Source organism: Mesoplodon densirostris, chromosome X (assembly GCF_025265405.1).
Source record: "Mesoplodon densirostris isolate mMesDen1 chromosome X, mMesDen1 primary haplotype, whole genome shotgun sequence".
Classification (NCBI taxonomy): domain Eukaryota; kingdom Metazoa; phylum Chordata; class Mammalia; order Artiodactyla; family Ziphiidae; genus Mesoplodon; species Mesoplodon densirostris.
The window spans coordinates 89,502,063-89,524,463 of NC_082681.1; the positions used below are offsets into that span (position 1 = coordinate 89,502,063).

Genomic DNA, 22,401 nt, shown 5'->3' on the forward strand with positions numbered 1-22,401 from the left:
TCTGTTTTGGAAATAAGTTCATTTGTTTTTTGTTTTTTGTTTTTTGTTTTTTTTAGATTCCACATATAGGCAATATCATATGATTTTCTTTTCTTTGTCTGCTTACTTCACTTAGTATGATAATCTCTAGGTCCATCCATATTGCTACAAAGGGCATTATTTCATTCTTTTTTATGGCTGAGTAATATTCCACTGTATATATATATACCACATATTCTTTATCCATTCATCTGTCGATGGACATTTAGGCTGCTTTCATGTCCTGACTATCATAAATAGTGCTGCAATGAACATTGGGGTGCATATATATATTTTTGAATTATGGTTTTCCCTAGATATATGTCCAGGAGTGGGATTGCAGGATCATATGGTAGCTCTATTTTTAGTTTTGTAATAGTAAATTTAATATGATATATACTGTATATATATTGTTTTATTTAATATACTAATAAGTTAATACTATTTCAAAGCTATAGTTAAAAACTTTAAATTATTATCTTATACACTTATATGTCTCTATATTTGTAATTTATATGTATGTATGCATATATATGAAAGTATATTAATAATATTTTACTGAATTGTTTCATGAATAACAATGCTGGTGGCAAATATTTATCATCCTTATTTTAGATTTAGTTTTTATTGAGGTAACATTGGTTTATAAAATTAGAGTTTTCAGGGCTTTCCTGGTGGCACAGTGGTTGAGAGTCCGCCTGCCAATGCAGGTGACACGGGTTCGTGCCCTGGTCCGGGAAGATCCCACATGCCAGGAGCAGCTGGGCCCGGGAGCCATGGCTGCTGAGCCTGCACGTCTGGAGCCTGTGCTCCACAACGGGAGAGGCCACAACAGTGAAAGGCCCGCATACCACAATATATATATATATATATATATATATATATATATATATATATATATATATATATATATATATATATATATATATATATATATAGTTTTCATATTTACATTGTATTGCTACTTTTAGACATCCTACAGGGTGTTCACCACAAAAATTTAGTTTCCATTTATCACCATACAGTTGATCTTTACCCATTTCATGCTTCCCCACCTCTTCCACTTTACTAAACACTACTCTGTTCTCTGTATGTATCTACGTGTTTTTTTCTTTGCTGGTTCATTTATATTTTTTAATTGTCTTTAGATACTTATGACTTATATTTGCCTTCTCCAACAATTATTCTTGATCTCCCCTCCACTCACTGGTCTCAAATTCAGAATAACAAAACTGATAAAATGTCTTTCATGCATAATTATTTTTGGATTTCTGAAAATTGGGTAATACAAAGATTTACTTCCTTGCCATATAAAAGAAAGGACAATAAAAATAAATAGATCTAGGAGAGGGGGAAGATGGTGGAAGAGTAAGACGTGGAGATCACCTTCCTCCCCACAGATACAACACAAATATATCTACACGTGGAACAACTCTTACAGAACACCTACTGAACGCTGGGAGAAGACCTCAGACCTCCCAAAAGGCAAGAAACTCCCCCCGGGCATGGGAAGGGCAAAAGAAAAAAGAATAAACAGAGAAAAAAGAATAGGGACGGGACCTGCACCAGTGGGAGGGAGCTGTGAAGGAGGAAAGATTTCCACAAACTAGGAAGCCCCTTTGCTGGTGGAGACAGTGGGTGGCGGAGGGGGGAAGGTTCAGAGCTGTGGAGGAGAGCACAGCAACAGGGGTGCGGAGGGCAAAGCGGAGAGATAACCACACAGAGGATTGGTGCCGACTGGCATTCACTAGCCCGAGAGGCTTGTCTCCTCACCTGCCAGGGCAGGCTGTGTTGGGAGCTGAGGCTCGGGCTTCAGTCGGAGGACAGGGAGAGGACTGGCAGTGGGAATACAGCCTGAAGGGGTTAGTGCACCACGCCTAGCCAGGTGGGAGTCCAGGGAAAAGCCTGGACCTGCCAAAGAGGCAAGAGATATTTTCTTCCCTCTTTGCTTCCTGGTGAACAAGGAGAGGGGATTAAGAGTGCTGCTTAAAGGACCTCCAGAGACGGGCGCAAGCCGCGGCTAACAGCGTGGACCACAGAGGCGGGCATGAGATTCTAAGGCTGCTGATGCCACCACCAAAAAGCCTGTTTGTGAGCACAGGTCACTCTCCACACTTCCCTTCCGGGGAGGCTGTGCAGCCCACCACTGCCAGGGTCCCGGGATACAGGGACAAATTCCCTGGGAGAACACACAGTGTGCCTCAGGCTGGTGCAATGACATGCTGGCCGCTGCCACCGCAGACTCACCCCACATTGTGCCCCTCCCAACCCCCGGCCTGAGTGAGCCAGAGCCCCCGAATCAGTGACTCCTTTAACCCCATCCTGTCTGAGGGAAGAAGAGATGCCCTCAGGCGACCTACATGCAGAGGCGAGGCCAAATCCAAAGCTGAGCCCCGGGAGATGTGAAAACAAAGAAGAGAAAGGGAAATCTCTCCCAGCAGCCTCAGGAGCAGCGGATTAAATCTCCACAATCAACCTGATGTACCTTGCATCTGTGGAATACCTGAATAGAAAACGAATCATCCCAAATTGAGGAGGTGGACTTTAAGAGCAAGATTAATTATTTTTTCCCCTTTTCCTCTTTTTGTGAGCATGTATGTGGATGATTCTGTGTGAGATTTTGTCTGTATAGATTAGATTTCACCATTTGTCTTAGGGTACTATCTGTCCATTTTTTTAATTAAAAAATTCTTAATAATTATTATTTATTTTAATAATTTTACCTTACTTTATTTTATTTTATCCTCTTTCTTTCTTTCTTTCTTTCTATCTACATTTTCTCACTTTTATCCTGAACTGTGTGGATGAAAGGCACTTGGTGCTGCAGCCAGGAGTCAGTGCAGTGCCTCTGAGGTGGGAGAGCCAACTTCAGGAAAATGGTCCACAAGAGACCTCCCAGCTCCAAGTAATATCAAACAGTGAAAATCTCCCAGAGAACTCCATCTCAACACCAACACCCAGCTTCACTCAATGACCAGCAAGCTACAGTACTGGACACCCTATGCCAAACAACTAGAAAGTCAGGAACACAACCCCACCCATTAGCAGAGAGGCTGCCTAAAATCATAATAAGGCCACAGAAACCACAAAACACACTACCAGATGTAGACCTGCTCACCAGAAAGACAAGATCCTGCCTCAATAACCAGAACACACACACAAGTCCCCTCCACCAGGAAGCCTACACAACCCACTGAAACAACTTTAGCCACAGGGGACAGACACCAAAAACAACGGGAACTACAAACCTGCAGCCTGCAAAAAGGAGACCCCAAACACAGTAAGATAAGCAAAACGAGAAGACAGAAAAACACACAGCAGATGAAGGAGCAAGATAAAAACCCACCAGACCTAACAAATGAAGAGGAAATAGGCAGTCTACCTGAAAATGAATTCAGAATAATGATAGTAATGATGACCCCAAATCTTGGAAATAGAATAGACAAAATGCAAGAAACATTTAAGAAGGACCTATAAGAACTAAAAATGAAGCAAGCAACGATGAACAACACAATAAATGAAATTAAAAATACTCTAGAATGGATCAATAGCAGAATAACTGAGGCAGAAGAACGAATAAGTGACCTGGAAGATAAAATAGTGGAAATAACTACTGCAGAGTAGAATAAAGAAAAAAAAATGGAAAGAATGGAGGACAGTCTCAGAGACCTCAAGGACAACATTAAACACACCAACATTCGAACTATAGGGGTACCAGGAAAAGAAGAGAAAACGAAAGGAACTGATAAAATATTTGAAGAGATTATATTTGAAAATTTCCCTAATATGGGAAAGGAAATAGTTAATCAAATCCAGGAAGCACAGAGAGTCACATACAGGATAAATGCAAGGAAAAACAGGCCAAGACACATATTAATCAAACTAACAAAAATTACATACAAAGAAAACATATTAAAAACAGCAAGGGTAAAGCAACAAACAACACACAAGGGAATCCCCATAAGGTTAACAGCTGATTTTTTCAGCAGAAACTCTGCAAGCCAGAGGGACTCAGAGGACATATTTAAAGAGATGAAGGAGAAAAAACTACAACCAATAATACTCTACCCAGCAAGGCTCTCATTCAGATTTGATGGAGAAATTAAAATCTTACAGAGAAGCAAAAGCTGAGAGAGTTCAGCACCACAAAACCAGCCTTACAGTAAATGCTAAGGGATCTTCTCTAGACAAGAAACACAAGAGGAGGAAAACAACTACAATAAGAAACCCAAAACAATTAATAAAATGGGAAAAGGAACATACATATTGATAATTACCTTAAATGAAAATGGATTAAATGCTCCTATCAAAAGACACAGACTGACTGAATGGATACAAAAAAAGAGTCATATATATGCTGTCTACAAGAGACCCACTTCAGACCTAGAGACACAAACAGACTGAAAGTGAGGGGATGGAAAAAGACATTCCATGTAATTGAAAACCAAAAGAAAGCTGGAGAAGCAATACTCATATCTGACAAAATACTCTTTAAAATAAAGAGTATTAGAAGAGACAAAGAAGGGCATTACATAATGATCAAGGGATGAATCTAAGAAGAAGATATAACAATTGTAAGTATCTATGCACCCAACATAGGAGCACCTCAATACATAAGGCAAATACCAAGAGCCATAAAAGGGGAAATCGGCAGTACCACATTCATAGTAGGGGTCTTTAGCATCCCACTTTCACTAATGGACAGGTCATCCAAAAGAAGATTAATAAGGAAACACAAGCTTTAAATGATACATTAAACAAGATGGACTTAATTGATATTTATAGGACATTCCATCCAAAACCAACATATTACACATTTTTCTCAGGTGCTCCTGGAACATTCTCCAGGATAGATCATATCTTGTGTCACAAATCAAGCCTTGGTAAATTTAAGAAAATCGAAATTGATCAAGCACCTTTTCCGACCACACCGCTACAAGACTAGATATCAATTACAGGAAAAGATCTGTAAAAAATACAAATACATGGAGGCTAAACAATACACTACTTAATAACGAAGTGATTACTGAAGAAATCAAAGAGGAAATCAAAAAATACCTAGAAAGAAATGACAGTAGAGACACGACGACCCAAAAACTATCAGATGCAGCAAAAGCAGTTCAAAGAGGGAAGTTTATAGCAATACAATTCTACCATAAGAAATAGGAAACTTCTCGAATAAACAACCTTTCCTTGCACATAAAGCAATTAGAGAAAGAACAAAATAACCCCAAAGTTAGCATAAGGAAAGAAATTATAACATTCAGATCAGAAATAAATGAAAAAGAAAGGAAGGAAATGATAGCAAAGATCAATAAAAATAACAGTTGGTTCTTTGAGAAGATAAAAAAACATTGATAAACCATTAGCCAGACTCATCAAGAGAAAAAGTGAGAAGACTCAAATCAATACAATTAGAAATGAAAAAGGAGAAGTAACAACTGACACTGCAGAAATACAAAAGATCATGTGAGATTACTACAAGCAACTCTATGCCAATAAAATGGACAACCTGGAAGAAAAGGACAAATTCTTAGAAATGCACAACCTGCCAAGAGTGAATAAGGAAGAAATAGAAAATATGAACAGACCAATCACAAGCACTGAAAATGAAACTGTGATTAAAAATCTTCCAACACACAAAAGCCCAGGACCAGATGACTTCACAGGCAAATTCTATTAATCATTTAGAGAAGACCTAACACCTATCCTTCCAAAGTCTTCCAAAATATAGCAGAGGGAAGAACATTCCCAAGATCATTCTACGAGGCCACCATCAATCTGATAGCAAAAACAGACAAGGATGTCACAAAGAAAGAAAAATACAGGCTAATATCCCTGATGAACATAGATGCAAAATTCCTGAACAAAATACTATCAAACAGAATCCAGCAGCACATTAAGAGGATCATAAACCATGATCAAGTGGGGTTTATGCCAGGAATGCAAGGATTCTCCAATATATGCAAATCAATCAATGTGATACAACATATAAACAAATTGAAGGAGAAAAACCATATGGTTATCTCAATAGATGCAGAGAAAGCTTTTGACAAAATTCAACACCCATTTATGACAAAAACCCTCCAGAAAGTAGATATAGAGGGAATTTTTCTGTACATAATAAAGGCCATATATGACAAACCCACAGCCAACATTGTCCTCAATGGTGAAAAACTAAAAGCATTTCCACTAATGTCAGGAACAAGACAAGGTTGCCCACTCTCACCACTCTTATTCAACATAGTTTGGGAAGTTTTAGCCACAGCAATCAGAGAAGAAAAGAAAACAAAAGGAATCCAAAATGGAAAAGAAGAAGTAAAGCTGTCACTGTATGCAGATGGCATGATACGATACATACAGAATCCTAAAGATGGTACCAGAAAACTACTAGAAATAATCAATGAATTTAGTAAAGTAGCAGGATACAAAATTAATGCACAGAAATATCTGACATCCCTATACACTAATGATGAAAAATCTGAAAGTGAAATCAAGGAAACACTCCCATTTACCACTGCAACAAAAAGAAAAAAATATCTAGGAATAAACCTACCTAAGGAGACTAAAGATCTGTATGCAGAAAATTATAAGACACTGATGAAAGAAATTAAAGATGATACAAATAGATGCAGAGATATACCATGTTCTTGGATTGGAAGAATCAATATTGTGAAAATGATTCTACTACGCAAAGCAATCTACAGATTCAAGGCAATACCTATCAAACTACCACTGGCATATTTCACAGAACTAGAACAAAAAATTTCACAATTTGTATGGAATCACAAAAGACACCGAGTAGCCAAAGCAGTCTTGAGAACTAAACACTGCGTGGGAGGAATCAGGCTCCGTGACTTAAGTGTATACTACAAAGCTACAGTAATCAAGACGGTATGGTACTGGCACCAAAACAAAAATATAGATCAATGGAAAAGGATAGAAAGCCCAGAGATAAACCCACGCACATATGGTCACCTTATTTTTGATAAAGGAGTCAGGAATGTACAGTTCAGAAAGGACAGCCTCTTCAATAATTGTTTCTGGGAAAACTGGACAGGTACATGTAAAAGTATGACGTTAGAACACTCCCTAACACCATACACAAAAATAAGCTCAAAATGGATTAGAAACCTAAATATAAAGCCAGAAACTATCAAACTCCTAGAGGAAAACATAGGCAGAACACTCTGATATATATCACAGCAAGATCCTTTTTGATCCACCTCCTAGAGAAATGGAAATAAAAACAAAAATAAACTAATGGGACCTAATGAAACTTCAAAGCTTTTGCACAGCAAAGGAAACCATAAACAACACCAAAAAACAACCCTCGGAATGGGAGAAAATATTTGCAAATGAAGCAACAGACAAAGGATTAATCTCCAAAATTTACAAGCAGCTCATGCAGCTCAATAACAAAAAAACAAACAACCCAATCCAAAATGGGCTGAAGGCCTTAATAGACATTTGTCCGAAAAAGATATACTAAGTGCCAATAAACACATGAAAGAATGCTCAACATCATTAATCATTAGAGAAATGAAAATCAAAATTACAATGAGATATCATCTCACAACAGTCAGAATGGCCATCATCAAAATATCTAGAAACAATCAATGCTGGAGAGGGTGTGGAGAAAAGGGAACACTCTTGCACTGCTGGTGGGAATGTGAATTGGCACAGCCACTATGGAGAATGGTATGGAGGTTCCTTATAATACTACAAATAGAACTACCTTATGACCCAGCAATCCCACTACTGGGCATATACCCTGAGAAAACCATAATTCAAAAAGGGGCATGTACCCAAATGTGCATTGCAGCTCTATTTACAATAGCCAGGAGATGTATGCAACCTAAGTGTCCATCATCCGATGAATGGATAAAGAAGATGTGGCACATATATACAATGGAATATTACTCACTCATAAAAAGAAATGAAATTAAGCTGTTTGTAATGAGGTGGATGGACCTAGAGTGTGTCATACAGACTGAAGTAAGTCAGAAAGGGAAAGACAAATACTGTATGCTAACACATATATATGGAATTTAAGAAAAAAAATGTCATGAAGAACCTAGGGGTAAAACAGGAATAAAGACACAGACCTACTAGAGAATGGACTTGAGGATATGGAGAGGGGGAAGAGTAAGCTGTGAGAAAGTGAGAGAGTGGCATGGACATATATACACTACCAAACGTAAAATAGATAGCTAGTGGGAAGCAGCCGCATAGCACAGGGAGATCAACTCTGTGCTTTGTCACCACCTAGAGGGTTGGGATAGGGATGTTGGGAGGGAGGGAGATGCAAGAAGGAAGAGCTATGGGATCATATATATATGTATAACTGATTCACTTTGTTATACAGCAGAAACTAACACACCATTGTAAAGCAATTTTACTGCAATAGAGATGTAAAAAATATTGAAAAAACTGGAAGAAAATAAAAACACTGAGAACAATAACAATATAAATAAATAAATAAATAAATAGATCTAGAGTAATGTCAGTGCAGTAACAGTGTAGGTGCTTCAAATACCCATCTCTGTTCAGAAACATTGAAAAAGAACCAGAACTGTTAGAACCATATTTTCCAGAAGTCTTGAAGTGGTCATTTCTTGAAAACATTGTAAGGTGCCTGAAAAACCTGCAGCCACATGGGGCAAAGAATTATGGTTGTAAAATAGACAACCTAAATCTTGGGTGAAAAAGCTTGGGAAAGAGTGTTTTTGGCAAATTAGAGCATTCAAAAATACCTGTGTATATGAGGAATTTAGAAATTTACACATATGTCCAGGAAGGACATGTGTTCATATAAAAACTGAGAAGTCTCTAAGCTTTCATTTCAATTTTGGCTGATCAGTTGCCTCAGTGCAAGAATGAAGTGAAGATTAAGGAAGATTTGTAAATCAACTGGAAAAGTGTTAAAGGAGTATCCTATCAAAAGTCCAATCCAAAAAGACTGGGAGAGGATTTTCTGTTTGTAGCTCTTTGAGCTCTAAGAAATCTCTGTCAAAACATTAGATGGACATAAGCTAAATGAACAGACACGTCAGTGAGAATACTAATCAAGGAATATAGTTTATACAAAAATCATTTGAAAAAGTTCCAAAACAAATGGATAATGGCAACCTTCAACAATAAAGAACAGCAAACCCTAAAGAAGGAAATAATCTGATTTCCAGAGTTACCATATTATAATATTGAAATATCCAATTTTCACCACCACCAACAACAAAAACAACAAAACCCATACAAAACATACAAAGTAACAGGAGAGTATGACCGATTCACAGGAAAATAATAAATTAACAAAAACTGTCCTTGAGGAAGCTCAGATATTCTACTTACTAAAGATTTTAAATCAACTGTCTTAAATATACTCAGAGCTATAAGAACTCATGGTCAAAGAACTAAAGGAAACCTGTAAAATCATGTATGACCAAAATGATAATATCTATATAATCATTTTATAAAAATTGTGAATGATAAAAATTATAAAAAAGGAACCAAATAGAAATCTGTAGCTGAAATCTACAATAAAATATGTAAAAATTCAGTATGGAGGATCAACAGCAGATTTGCACAGACAGAATAATTAGTGAACTTGAAGATATGATGATTAAAATTACCGAATTTGAGAAACAGCATTTTTTTAATGAAGAAAAGTTAGCAAGTCTAAAGGCCTGCAGGATGCCATCAAGTGGAACATCATTCACATTATGAGAGTTCTGAAAGGAGAAGAGAAAGATAGAAGGGCAGATAGAATTCTTAATCACCAAAAGCTTTGCAAATATGATGAAAGACACGATCTTACATCCAAAAGCTCAAACATATAAACTGTGAGCAATATTATAATAAAACTGTTGAAAACCAAAGACAAAGAGAGAATCTTGAGTGATGTCAGGAAGATGGAAGATTAGGAAACTCCAGGTCCTAGCTGCCACACAGAAACTTCAAATAAACAAGTACAGACTGGCTAAAATAACTTTATAGGAGCTATGGAAGCTAGTCAAAGATCCATAACAACAAAATGAATGCCCAGTCAAGCAAAAGCCACATTCAAAGCAGGAAATTTCATGGCATTTTACTGGCTCTTGCCCCACACACTCTCCAGTGTGGTTTGGTGCAGCTGGGAAGAAGCAAACTAATTCTTATTAACCTCTCTGGAGATGGAAGAAGCAGAGTGGAACTTGATTGCAATGTTCTGTCTTCTCTGTCGTAGCCTAAAGGACTGCTTTATGTTTCACCTGACTCAGAGATCAGATGGGGAATGGTGGCATAGTTTGGATCTAAGGCTAGTGTAAGCAGTGGAAGGCAGAGATGTATGACATGGCACATCAAAATTGCAGAAGGACTAAGATCCTCAAAGACATGAAAGCAAGAGATTATGCATAGAGAAATAAAATAGAACATCAAAGTCTCTGAGAAGATAAGGTAAGAGGGTTAATGAAATTAAGACATTTAAATGCAGCTGGGGAAAATCAAACACACACACACACACACACACACACACACACACACACAAACACACATGCCCAGGCAGGACACATACACAGAAAAAAACTGAGGAGAATTTAACTTTCACCTGAGGCAGATATCAATGATCAGGAGCAAGTTAATTAGTAAAGGTTTTCCACATCAGTCTGCAAGGACTGGGAGAGGTAGTTATTTTTTCAAATACCAAATTTTCAACAAAATATCACAAAGCATACAATGAAATAAGGAAATATGACCCATTCTAAGGGACAAAATAAATGTACAGATATAATTCCTGAAGAAACACATGCAATGGACTTATTAGATAAAATTTTAAAACAACTATCATACATAGGATCAAATAAATAAAAGAAAACTTAAAGAACTAAAAGAAACCAGAAAAAATCATATATGAACAAAATGAGAATGTCAACAAAGAGGTAGAAACTATGTTTTAAAAACCAAACAGATATTCCAGAGTTGTAAAATACAATAACTGAATTGAAAATTTCATTAGAGGGCTTCAACAACATATTTGAATTGGTAGAAGAAACAGTAAACTTGAAGCCAAGTCATTTGAAATTATTGAGGCTTAGAGTAAAAATGAGAATGAAAAAAGTGAACAGAGCCTAAGGGACTTATGGGGCACCATCAAGCAGACCAATATACATATTATGGCAGTCTCAGAAGAGGGAGAGAGAAAGGAGCAGAGAAATTATGATTGAAGAAATAGTGACTGACAACTTCCTAAATTTTAAGAAAGACATAGATATATACAAACCAGAAAAGCTCAATGAACTCTATATAGGACAGAACAAAAAATACTCATAGCAAGACATGTTATAATCAACTCAAAAAATCAAGGAAAAAATAGACTTTTGATAGCACCAAGAGAAAAGTGACTCATGTCAAAGTGATCCCCAATAAGACTATCAGTAGGTTTCTCAAAAGAAATCTTGGAGTACAGAGGTAGTGAGATGATAGATTTCAAGTGCCAATAAAAAAGTATAAACTGAGAATATTATACCTGGCAAAACTGTCCTTCAAGAAAGATGGAGAGATTTATACATACCCAAGCAAAAGCTGAGGGAGTTCATTACCACCAGAGATGCTCTAAAGGCTGAAGGGAGTTCTTCAAGTTGAAATGAAAAGGTGCTAGACAGTAACTTGAAAACATACAAAAATATAAAGTTATCTCATAAAAGTAAATACATACACAAATATAAAAAAATAATGTTAAAGAAATTTTGGTTTATAACTCCACTTTTTTTCTCAAGTATTAAAAATACAATTTTATAAAATATAACAAAAAGTCTATGTTAATGGGTACACAATATTAAAATATGTAATGTGTAACATCAATAACATTAAGGGGGGACTGTAAAAATGCAGAGTATTTTGAATGAGATTAAAATTATGTTGGCAACAATTTTAGCTATATTGTCATAACTGTAGGATTTTATATGTAATCTCCATGGTAACCACAAAGAAATATCTATAGAAAGTACAAAAAAAAAAGAAAAAGGAAATGAGAGAAGAATCGAACTGTGTTACTATAAAGAATCAGATAACACAAAGGAAGGCATTAATGGAGGAAACGAATGACAAAGAAAGCTAATGCATACACAAAATAAGTAACAAAACAACAAAATTAAGGGATCCCCAATCAGTAATTACTTTAAATGTAAGTAAATTAAAACCTTCAATCTAAAGACATAGATTGACAGAATGGATTAAAACAACAAACAGGAAACAAGTATAGACAACCTACAGGCAACTCACATTACATCTAAGGGCATGAAAATTTGAAAGTGAAAAGATGACAAAGGATATTCTATGCAAAGAATAACCAGAAGAGTTTCTATCCTAATATCAACAATATAGGCTGTAAGTAAAAAATTGTTAAAAAAGACAAAGATTATATAATGATAAAATGCCAATTACCAATAAGATATAAAATTATAAACACAGATTTCAAAAATACATGAAATAAACATTGAACAAATAAAAGGTAGTAATAGACAACTATAAAATAATACTAGGAGGAGACATTCAAGATGGCGGAGGAGTAAGACGTAGAGATCACCTTCCTCCCCACAAATACATCAGAACTACTTCTACATGTGGAACAACTGCTACAGAACACCTACTGAAGGATGGCAGAAGACCTCAGACATCCCAAAAGGCAAGAAACACCACACGTACCTGGGTAAGGCAAAAGAAAAAACAAAAAATGCAGACAAAAGAATAGGGATGTGATCTGCCCCACTGGTAGGGAGCTGTGAAGGAGGAAGAGTTTCCAAACACTAGGAAACCCCTTCACTGGCAGAGATGGGGGGTGGCAGGGGTGGGAAGCTTCAGAGTGATGGGGGAGAGTGCAGTAAAAGGTGTGCAGAGGGCAAAGCGGAGATATTCCCACACAGAGGAATGGTGCCAACCAGCACTCACCAGCCTGAGAGGCTTCTCTGCTCAACCTCCAGGGAGGGTGGGGGCTGGTAGCTGAGGCTCAGGCTTCGGAGGTCAGATCCCAGGGAGAGGACTGGGGTTGGCTGAGTGAACGCAGCCTGAAGGGGGCTAGTGTGCCACAGCTAGCCAGGAGGGAGTCCTGGAAAACGTCTGGACGTGCCTAAGAAGCAAGAGAAAATGGTTTAGGGGTGCGTGAGGAGAGGGGATTCAGAGAAATTCCTAAACAAGCCCCAGAGATGGGTGGGAGCCATGGCTATCAGCACAGACCCCAGAGACGGGCATGAAAGGCTAAGGCTGCTGCTACAACCACCAAGAAACCTGTGTGCAAGCACTGGACACTAAACACCTCCGCTTCCGGGAGCCTGTGCAGGCGCCACTGCCAGGGTCCCGTGATCCAGGGACAACTTCCCAGGGAGAACACACAGTGTGCCTCAGGTTGTTGCAATGTCATGAAGGCCTCTGCCACTGCACGCTCGCCCCACATTCCGTACCCCACCCTCCCCCAGGCCTGAGTGAGGCAGAGCAACCTAATCACTTGCTATATTAACCCTGTCCTGTGTGAGCAAAGAAAAGATGCTTTCAGTCAACCTACACGCAGAGGTGGAGCCAAATCCAAAGCTGAACCCCAGGAGGTGTGCGAACAAAGAAAAAAAAGGGAAATCTCTCCCAGCAGCCTCAGGAGCAGTGGATTAAATCACCACAATCAACTTGATGTACCATGCATCTGTGGAATACCTGAATAGACAATGAATCATAACAAAATTGAGGTGGTGCACATTGGGAGCCACGATGTTTATATGTTTTTCCTTTTCTCTTATTGTGAGTGTGTATGTGTATGCTTCTTTGTGATTTTGTCTGTATAGCTTTGCTTATACAAATTGTCCTAGGGTCTGTCTGTCTGTGTTTTTGTTTTTCTTGTTTTTTTTTTTTGTTGTTGTTTTTGTGGTACACAGGCCTCTCACTGTTGTGGCCTCTCCCGTTGTGGAGCATAGGCTCCGGACACGCAGGCCCAGCAGCCATGGCTCACGGGCATAGCCACTCTGTGGCATGTGGGATCTTCCCAGACCAGGGCATGAACCCGCGTCCCCTGCATCGGCAGGCGGACTCTCAACCACTGTGCCACCAGGGAAGCCCCTGGTTTTTTTTTTTAGTATAGTCGTTTGCTTGCTCACTTCTATGTTTCTTTTTGTTTTTCTTTTTTATTACTTTTTAATTTTTAATATTTACTATTTTTTAAAACTTTATTTGAGTTCTTCCTTCTTTCTTTCTTTCTTTCTCTTTTTCTCCCTTTACTACTGAAGGGTGTGGCTGACAAGGTCTTTGTGCTCAGGCCGGGTTTCAGGCCTGTGCCTCTGTGGTGGAAGAGCGGAGTTCAGGACACTGGTCCACCAGAGACCTCCTGGCTCCACATGATATCAAATGGCGAAAGCTCTCCCAGAGATCTCCATCTCAATGCTAAGACCTGGCTCCACTCAATGACCAGCAAGCTACAGTGCTGGACAACCTATGCCAAACAACTAACCTGACAGGAACACAAACACACCCATTAGCAGAGAGGCTGCCTAAAAGCATAATAAGGTCACAGACACCCCAAAACACACTACTGGATGTGCCGTCCTGCTCACCAGAAAGTCAAGATCCAGCCTCATCCATCAGAAAACAGGCACCAGTCCCCCCACTAGGAAGCCTACACAACACACTGAACCAACCTTAGCCACTGGGGGCACACACCAAAAACAATGGGAGCTATGAATCTGAAGCTGGTGAAAAGGAGACCCCAAACACAGTAAGTGAAGCAAATAAGAAGACAGAGAAACACAGCAGATGAAGGACCAAGGCAAAAACACTCCAGACCAAACAAGTGAAGAGAAATAAGCAGTCTACCTGAAAAAGAATTCAGAGTAATGATAGTAAAGATGATGCAAAATGTTGGAAATAGAATAGAGAAAATACAAGAAATGCTCAACAAGGACCAAGAAGAACTAAAGACCAAACAAATAATGATAAAATAAAATAAATGAATTTAAAATTTCTCCAGAAGGAAACAACAACATAATAACTGAGGCAGAAGAACAGATAAGTGACCTGGAAGATAAAATAGTGGAAATAACTATTGCAGAGCAGAATAAAGAAAAAAGAATGAAGAGAATTGAGAACAGTATCAGAAACCTCTGGCACAACACTAAATGCACAAACATTCGAATTAGAGGGGGCCCAGAAGGAGAAGAGAAAAAGGGACAAAGAAAATATTTGAAGAGATTATAGGTAAAAATTTCCCTTATATGGGAAAGGAAAGAGTTAATCAAGCCCAGGGAGCACAGAGAGTCCCATACAGGATAAAACCAAGACAAATCACGCAAAGACACGTATTAGTCAAAGTATGAAAAATTAAATACAAACAAAAAACATTAAAAGCAGCAAGGGAAAAACAACAAATATCATACAAGGGAATCTCCATAAGGTTAACAGCTGATCTTTCAGCAGAAACTCTGCAAGCCAGAAGGAAGTGGCAGGACATATTTAAAGTGAAGAAAGGGAAGAAAGTACAATCAAGATTACTCTACCCAGCAAGGAATTCATTTAGATTCAACAGAGAAATTAAAACATTTACAGACAAGCAAAACCTAAGAAAATTCAACACCATCAAACGAGCTTTACAAGAAATGTTAAAGGAACTTCTCCAGGAAGGAAACACAAGAGAATGAAAAGACATACAATACCAAACCCAAAAACAATTAAGAAAATGGGAATGGGAACATACATATGGATAATTACCTTAAATATAAATGGACTAAATGCTCCAAGCAAAAAACATAGACTGGCTGAATGGATACAAAAACACGACCCATATATATGCTCTCTACAAGAGATCCACTTCATACCTAAGGACACATACAGACTGAAAGGGAGGGGATGGGAAAAGATACTCCATGCAAACGGAAATCAAAAGAAAGTGGGAGTAGCAATTCTCACATCACAGAAAATAGACTTTAAAATAAAGATTATTACAAGAGACAAAGAACAACATTACATGATGATCAATGGATCAATCCAAGAAGATATAACAATTGTAAATATTTATGCACCCAACATAGGAGCACCACAGTACATAAGACAAAATCTAACATCCGTAAAAGGGTAAATTGACAGTAACACAATTATGGGAGGGGAATTGAACACCCCACTTTCACCACTGGACAGATCATACAAAATGAAAATAAAAAAGGAAATGAAAGCTTTAAATGATACATTAAACAAGTGGATTTATTTGATAGTTATAGGACACTCCATCTAAAAACAAGAGAATACATTTTCTTCTCAAATGATCACGGAATATTCTCCAGGATATATCATATCTTGGATCACAAATCAAGCCTTGGTAAACTTAAGAAAATTGAAATCATATCAAGTATATATTTGAAAATGACGCTATGAGACTAGATATCAATTACAGGAAAAATTCTGTACAAAATCCAGACACATGGAAGCTAAACAACACACTACTTAATAACCAAGAGATCACTGAGGAAATTAAACAGGAAAGCAAAAAAACACCTAGAAACAAGTGAAAATGAAAACACAAAACCTATGGGATGCAGCAAAAGCAGTTCTAAGAGGAAAGTTTACTGCAATAAAATCCTACCTCAAGAAACAAGAAAAATCTCAAATAAACAATCTAACTGTACATGTAAAGGACCTAGAGAAAGAAAAACAACAATAACAATAACAAAAAAATGTTAGTAGAAGCAAACAAATCATATAAATCAGAGCAGAAATAAATTAAATAGAAACAAAGAAAACAATAGCAAAGATCAGTAAAACTAAGAGCTGGTTCTTTGAGAAGATAAACAAAATTGATAAACCATTATCCAGGCTCATCAAGAAAAAAAGAGAGAGGACTCAAATCAATAAATCAGAAATGAAAAAGGAGAAGTTACAGCATACACCAGAGAAATAAAAAAGCATCATGAGAGACTACTACAAGCCACTCTATGCCAATAAAATGGTCAACCTGGACGAAATGGACAAATTCTTAGAAAGGCATAACCTTCCAATACTGAACTAGGTAGAAATAGAAAATAAGAACAGACCTATCACAAGTAATGAAATTGAAACTGTGATAAAAAAATCTTCCAACAAACAAAAGTCCAGTTCCAGATGGCTTCACAGGTGAATTCTATCAAACATTTACAGAAGAACTAACATCAAACCTTCTCAAACTCTTCCAAATATTCCAGAGGAAGGAAAACTCCAAAATTTACTCTACACGGCTACCACCACCTTAATACCAAAACCAGGCAAAGATATTAAAAAAAAAGAAAATGACAGACCATTATCACTGATGAATATAGATGCAAAAATCCTCAACAAAATACTAGCAAATAGAAACCAACAACACCTTAAAAGAATCATACAACATGATCAAGTAGGATTAATCCCAGGGAAGCAAGGATTATTCAATATACACAAATCAATCAATGTGGTACACCATATTAACAAAATGAAGAATAAAAACCATACGAGCATCTCAATAGATGCAGAAAAACCTTTTGACAAAATTCAACACCATTTGTGATAAAAGTTCTCCAGAATGTGGGCAAAGAGGCAACTTAGCTCAATATAATAAAGACCACATATGACAAACCCACAGCAAACATCATTCTCAATGGTGAAAAACTGAAAGTATTTACTCTAAGATCAGGAACAAGACAAAGATATCCACTCTCGCCATTATTACTCAACATTGCTTTGGAAGTATTGCTATGGCACTCAGAGAAGGAAAGTAAATAAAATGAATCCAAACTGGAAAAGAAAAAGTAAAATTGTCACTGTTTGCAGATGACATGATACTATACGTAGAAAATCCAGAAGATGCCACCAGAAATCTACTAGAGCTAATCAATGAATTTGGCAAATTAACAGGATACAAAATTAATGCATAGAAATCACTTGCATTCCTATACACTAACAACGAAAGATCAGAAAAAGAAATTAAGGAAACAAACTCCTTCACCATTGTAATGAAACAAATAAAATACCTTGGAACTAAACCTACCTAATGAAGTAAAGGACCTGTACTCGAAAAACTATGACACTGATCAAAGAAATAAAATATGACAGAAACAGATTGAGACGTATACCATGGTCTTAGATTGGCAGAGTCAATATTGTGAAAATGACTCTACTACCCCCAAAAATCTCCAGATTCAATACAATCCCTAATAAATATCAATGGCATTTTTCTCAGAATTAGATCAAAAAATTTTTAAATGTGTATGCAGTCACAAAAGACCGTGAATACCCAAAGAAATCTTGAGAAAAAAGAATAAGAGTGTAGCTTGAGGAATCAGACTCCCTGACTTCAGACTATACTAAAAAGCTACAGTAAAGAATACAATATTGTAATGACACAAAAAGAGAAATACAGATCAATGGAACAGGATTGAGAGCCCAGAGATAAACCTATGGTCAACTAATCTATGACAAAGGAGCCTATGATATACAATGGAGAAAAGACAGTCTCTTCAGTAAGTGGTTCTGGGAAATCAGGACAGCTATAAGTAAAAGAATGAAATTAGACTACTCCCTAACATCATATACAAAAATAAACTAAAAAAATGGATTAAAGACATAAATATAAGACCAGACATTATAAAACTCTTAGAAGAAAACTTTGATATAAATCACTTTGATATAAATATCACTTTGATATAAATCACAACAATATCCTTATGGACCCACCTCTTAGAGTAATGATAATAAAAACAAAAATGAACAACTGGAACCTAATGAAACTTAGAAGCTTTTGCACAGAAAAGAAAATCATAGTGGGAACAGGGAATGGGGAATATCAAAAGGTGAGTGTTATCTATGGAAAACGAGTTATTCCAAGTTGCTTCAAGAAGTAACTTAAAGACAATATTGAAAAGCAAGGAGGTTTGTGCCTGAGATAATGTTGATGTGAAACCAGGAATGGCCACCTTGTGCCAGTCTGAGCCGTGCAGATGACAGGCTCTTGGGGTTCCAGCCAGGTGTCAGGGCTGTGCCACTGAGGAGGAAGAGCCAAGTTCAGGACACTGTCCCACAAGAGACCTCCCAGCTACAAGTAATATCAAACAGCGAAAATCTCCCAGAGATCTCCATCTCAACACCAAGACCCAGCTCAACTAAACGACCACAAAGCTACAGTGCTGGAAAACCTGTGCCAAACAACTAGCAAGACAGGAGCACAACCCCATCCATTAGCAGAGAGGCTACCTAAAATAATAAAAAGGCCACAGACACCCAAAACACACCACAAGACGTAGACCTGTCCACCAGAAAGACAAGATCCAGCCTCATCCACCAGAACACAGGCAATAGTCCCCTACACCAGGAAGCCTACACAACCTACTGAACTAACCTTAGCCACTGGGGACAGACACCAAAAACAACAGTAACTAAGAACCTGCAGCCTGGGAAAAGGAGACCGCAAACACAGTAAGTTAAGCAAAATGAGAAGACAGAGAAACACATGGAAGATGAAGGAGCAAGATAAAAACCCACCAGACCTAAAAAATAAAGAAGAATTAGGCAGCGTACCTGAAAAAGAATATAGAATAATGATAGTAAAGGGGATCCAAAATCTTGGAAATAGAATGGAGAAAATACAAGAAACCTTTAACAAGGATGTAGAAAACTAAAGAGCAAACAAACAGTGATGAACAACACAATAAATAAAATTAAAAATTCTCTAGAAGGGAACAGCAGCAGAACAACTGAGGTAGAAGAATGGATAAGTGACCTGGAAGATAAAAGAGTGGAAATAACTACTGCAGAGCAGAAGAAAGAAAAAAGAATGCAAACAATTGAGGACAGTCTAAGAGGCCTCTGGGAAAACATTAAATGCAACAACATTCGAATTATAGGGGTCCTAGAAGAAGAAGAGTAAAAGAAAGGGACTGAGAAAATATTTGAAGAGATTATTGTTGAAAACTTCACTAATATGGAAAAGGAAATAATTAATAAAGTCCAGGAAGAACAGAGAGTCCCATACAGGATAAATTCAAGGAGAAACACGCCTATACACATATTAATCAAACTATCAAAAATTAACTACTAAGAAAAAATATAGAAAGCAGCAAGGAAAAAAAAAACATAACACACAAGGGAATCCCCATAAGGTTAACAGCTGATCTTTCGGCAGAAACTCTGCAAGTCAAAAAGGAGTGGCAGGACATATTTAAAGTGATGAAGGAGAAAAACCTACAGCCAAGATTACTCTAGCAAGCAAGGATCTCATTCAGATTTGACAGAGAAATTAAAAGCTCTACAGACAAGGAAAAACTAAGAGAATTCAGCACCACCAAACCAGCTTTACAACAAATGCTAAAAGAACTTCCCTAGTCAGGAAAGACAAGAGAAGGAAAAGACCTACAATAAGAAACTCAAAACAGTTAAGAAAATGGTAATAGGAACATATCGATAATTACCTTAAGTGTAAATGGATTAAATGCTCCAACCAAAAGACATAGATTGGCTGAGTGGATACAAAAACAAGACCCATATATATGCTGTCTACAAGAGACCCACTTCAGACCTAGGGACACATACAGACTGAAAATGAGGGGATGGACAAAAGATATTCCATGCAACTGGAAATCAAAAGAAAGCTGGAGTAGCAATTCACATATCAGACAAAATAGACTTTAAAACAAAGATGATCGCAAGAGACAAAGATGGACACTACATAATGATCAAGTGATCAATCCAAGAAGAAGATATAACAATTGTAAATATGTATGCACCTAATATAAGACCACAACAATACATAAGGCAAATACTAACAGCCATAAAAGGGGAAATCGACCGTAACACAATCATAGTAGGGGCCATTAACACCCCACTTTCACCAATGGACAGGTCATCCAAATTTAAAATAAAGGGGAAACACAAGCTTTAATTATACATTAAACAGGATGGACTTAATTGATATTTATAGGACATTCCATCTAAAAACAACAGAATACACATTCTTCTCAAGTGCTCATGGAACATTCTCCAGGATAGATCATATCTTGGGTCACAAATCAAACCCTGGAAAAATTAATAAAATTGAAATCCTATCAAGTATCATTTCTGAAAAGAATGCTATGAGAGTATATATAAATTATAGGAAAAAAACAGTGAAAAACACAAACACATGGAGGCTAAACAGTACACTATTAATAACGAAGACATCACTGCAGAAATCAAAGAGGAAAGCAAAAAATACCTAGAAACAAATGACAATGAAATCCCGATGACCCCAAACCTATGGGATGCAGCAAAATCAGTTCTAAGAGGGAATTTTAAGGCAATAAAATTCTACCATACGAAACAAGAAACATCTCAAATAAACAACCTAACTTTACACCAAAATCAATTGGAGAAAGAGGAACATAAAAACCCTAAAGTTGGCAGAAAGAAAGAAAAAGATCAGATCAGAAATAAATGAAAAAGAAATGAAGGAAATGATAGCAGAGATCAATAAAACTAAAAGCTGGCTCTTTGAGAAGATAAAAAAACATTGATAAACAATTAGTCACACTCATCTAGAAAAAAAGGGAGAACACACAAATCAATAGAATTAGAAACGAAAAGAGAGAAGTAACAACTGAAACTGCAGAAATACAAAGGATTATGAGAGATTACTACAAGAAACACTATGCCAATAAAATGGACAACCTGAAAGAAATGGACAAATTCTCAGAAATGCACAAACTTGTGAGACTGAACCAAAAGAAATAGAAAATATGAACAGACCAATTACAAGCACTGAAATTGAAACTGTGATTAAAAATCTTCCAACAGGGCTACCCTGGTGGCACACTGGTTGAGAGTCCGCCTGCCATGCCGAGGACATGGGCTTGTGCCCCAGTCTGGAAAGATCTCACATGCCATGGAGTGGCTGGGCCCAAGGGCTATGGCCGCTGAGCCTGTGTGTCCGGAGCCTGTGCTCTGCAGCGGGAGAGACCACAGCAGTGAGAGGCCCGCGTACTGCAAAAAAAAAAAAAAAAAAATCTTCCAAAAAACAAAAGCCCAGGGCCAGATGGCATCACAGGCAAACTGTATCAAACATTTAGAGAAGAGGTAACACCTATCCTTCTCAAACTATGCCAAAGTATAGCAGAGGGAGGAACACTCCCAAACACATGCTATGCAGCCACCATCACCCTGATACCAAAACCAAATGTGTCATAAAGACAGAAAACTACAGGACAATATCACTGATGAACATAGATGCAAAAATCCTCAACAAAATACTAGCAAACAGAATCCAACAGCATATTAAAAGGATCATACACCATGATTAAGTGGGGTTTATCGCAGGAAGGCAAGTATTCTTCAATATATGCAAATCAAACAATGTGATACACCATATTAACAAATTGAAGGAGAAAAACCACATGATCATCT

The 22,401-nt window shown here is 37.4% G+C and overlaps 1 protein-coding gene across 7 annotated transcripts in view; it reads right to left on the bottom strand.

Annotated features, from left to right (window-relative positions):
- KLF8 (KLF transcription factor 8) overlaps nt 1–22,401 on the bottom strand; it is a 346,775-nt gene that overhangs the window by 235,363 nt on the left and 89,011 nt on the right. For 2 of the 7 annotated variants that reach the window (XM_060087560.1, XM_060087559.1), the window contains one exon: nt 12,946–13,123. The exons of the other annotated variants lie outside the window; for them this stretch is intronic. The gene's annotated coding sequence lies outside the window, so the exon portion shown is untranslated. The remainder of the gene's footprint in view (nt 1–12,945; nt 13,124–22,401) is intronic. 7 annotated transcript variants of the gene reach the window in all.